Source organism: Pterocles gutturalis, unplaced genomic scaffold, assembly GCF_000699245.1.
Source record: "Pterocles gutturalis isolate BGI_N339 unplaced genomic scaffold, ASM69924v1 scaffold19968, whole genome shotgun sequence".
NCBI lineage: Eukaryota > Metazoa > Chordata > Aves > Pterocliformes > Pteroclidae > Pterocles > Pterocles gutturalis.
Window position 1 is genome coordinate 23,033 of NW_010123523.1, and position 2,524 is coordinate 25,556.

At 53.0% G+C, this 2,524-nt stretch overlaps 1 protein-coding gene across 1 annotated transcript in view; it reads left to right on the forward strand.

The window, feature by feature from the left end:
- NCKIPSD (NCK interacting protein with SH3 domain) overlaps nt 1-2,524 on the forward strand; it is a gene marked incomplete at its 5' end in the record, with an annotated part of 23,178 nt that overhangs the window by 6,337 nt on the left and 14,317 nt on the right.

Here is a 2,524-nt window from a genome sequence, read left to right on the forward strand (position 1 = left end):
TAGTGGGTTGGGTGGGGTTGGGCTGACGGTTGGACTTGATAATCCTTGAGGTCTTTTCCACATCTGGCCGGGGGAATGGGGGGTTTAAATCAGGTCTGAGTACTGGTAGCAGGAAGGTGGCAAACAGGTGAGTTTATTCCCCAAGTGAGGTGCAGGTGTACAGCATCACCTTGGGTTTGGAGCTGGGAGTCAGAGGGAAAACCAGCTGAGAGGGCCGGTGGTACCGGGAAGCACTGGCAGGCTGTGGCGGAGGGGTGGGTGTCTCAGATGAGGCTGTGATTTGGGGAGGGGGGGATGAGATGGGCAGCAGTGTGTTGAACCCCAGGAGCACTCAGGTGGGAGGTGAGAGCCCTCCAGGGCCAGCACGGGTGGCACAGCAGCGGTGGGGATGGACGCAGCGGGACGGAGGCGTGCTGAGAAAGCTCTGACGTGGGGTTTTGGCCGCTGATGGTGGAGGCTCACGGAGAGCCGCTGTAGCAGCCTGGAATCAGAGAAAGAAATGAACGGTGACTTTTGAAAGAGGTATCTTCCGTTATGAATGCGACAAACAGCAGCTGAGGAAAACAGAACCTTCACAGTAATGAGTGCTTCTTTATAGAAACCTTTTATAAAAGAATGCATTGCATGAACTTGTTTCCTTCTGTGGTGCTGCACGTCCTCTGTGCAGGTTCAGCGTGCCTGTGCACACTGTAAAGCTGCACGAGTTCTTGTTTCTCTTGACGATGGAGCACCACAGCTTCTACATGTCTGGCTTGGTCTTTCATCAAAGCAATGAAAACTAGCTTTCCATAGGTGCAAACCTCTCTTTTATTCCATAACACACATCTCAGGCCTTCTTTTTTTTAAAAAAAAAGCATCTTCAGTGCTTCAGCCCCTGGAGGAAGAGCATTATCTCGAGCTTGTTCTAAATCAACCTTCTGCCACAGCAGTTGTGTGTTCCTCCTTCCTCTGCTGCAGATGCGCAAGGAGGGAAATGGAAGGATGCTTCTTGCAGCAGTCATTGACATGGTGATGTGCACCTGGGCGTCCTCCGCTTCAGTTAGAGGGATGATAAATTCCAGCTCCCACATGCTGAGTACAGCCCCAAGGAGGATGCTTCCTATAAACACCCGAGACTGGAGTTCCATTGCTAGTGGCAAGATTATAATGAACTGTTCCGAGGCATTTGAATATGGAAAACTGATGGCATTCAAATTTTAGATCAAATCGTCATTTGGTTAACTGTCTGCGCTGAATAGAGGGTCCTGCAGGCAATCATCACGAATCAGTTTGTGGCCATAACCCAGCAGATAATTGCTTCTCCCTCAGTAACAACACCGTGTCGATGTGTGGTCTGGATTCAGCAGAAAAATTCGCTGTTTCGGGCAAATGTGCTGGCTCTGACTTGCACACTGAGAAGTGCAGTTTTCTGTTCTTTGGACCTTGGATGAGAGTTGAATGTTATTTCTATCTTTAATACCTGATCTCAGGATACAAGAAGCTTAATTCCACAGAAATCCTTTAGTGCCAGGTTTCTGCAGAGGGGATTTGAAGACCTCAGTGTCGTGGCCAGTGCTGCAGACCAGCCTGAAGATGATGAGCAGAAATTCTGGCGCTGGTGCAGGGGCAGGTACAGCTCTCCCCATAACTGATGCGGTATCTGTCATCTAGGACATACTGTACCGGGCGATTTTAGGTCCCACTGGACACTGGGGACACAGAGGAAGGTCCTGTCCCATCTCGTGGTACCTCGTCGTCACCTCTCCTGAGCAGTCCTGCTCTGGGAAGCATCGCTGGGGCTGGCACGGGGCTCTGGTGTCAGTGCTGTGCTCATGGAGTGTTTCTCCAGCACGCCGGCCGGTGGGGTGCTGGGGGGTGAGGAAGAAATGGGAGGAAGAGCTCGGCGGGATGGCGGCTGGGCTCGCACGGCAGGCGTGAGCCCCTCTGAGCAGCGTGGGTGCCGTGAGGTTCCCAAAATGTTTTTGGGCTGCTCAGGAGGAGCAAAATCTCTGCAGCCGTTTGTTCTGCTGGGCTGGGGGGGTGGGGGCGATTTGAAGCAGCAGGATAATGCAAAGTGGCGTCGTTAGAAATCCCGAACCCTCCTCCTTCTGGTGGGCTCTCCGGCAGGTTCCTGGGAACGGCCGTATGATGAGGCTGCAGGCTGGAGGAGCTGCCAAGATGTTTAATAGGCAGAGACCTGACCCCAGGGTGGGGGGGCTGGGAATGGTGCTGAGAGCGCACGGTGATGGCGCGCGGTACAGTCGCACGGGTCTGATTGAAGAGCTCGTTAATGGACTGAGCTCATCCGAGTCCATTAGGAGCTTGATGCTCGGTGGAGTCACTGATGAAGGATTGGAGGAAGCAGATGAGTGCTAACAGGCTGAACAGAGCGGTCATTAAAACGAGTACTCATTAAAATGCTCATCCAAAAAGCCATCCCAGGAGTGGGCTGGGACAGGACCAGCCCTGCACTGCTCTGGGAGGAGGATGTAAGGAAGGTACAGAAACGGAGAGCCCTCTGCCAGGCAGCTGGGATGCACGAGGA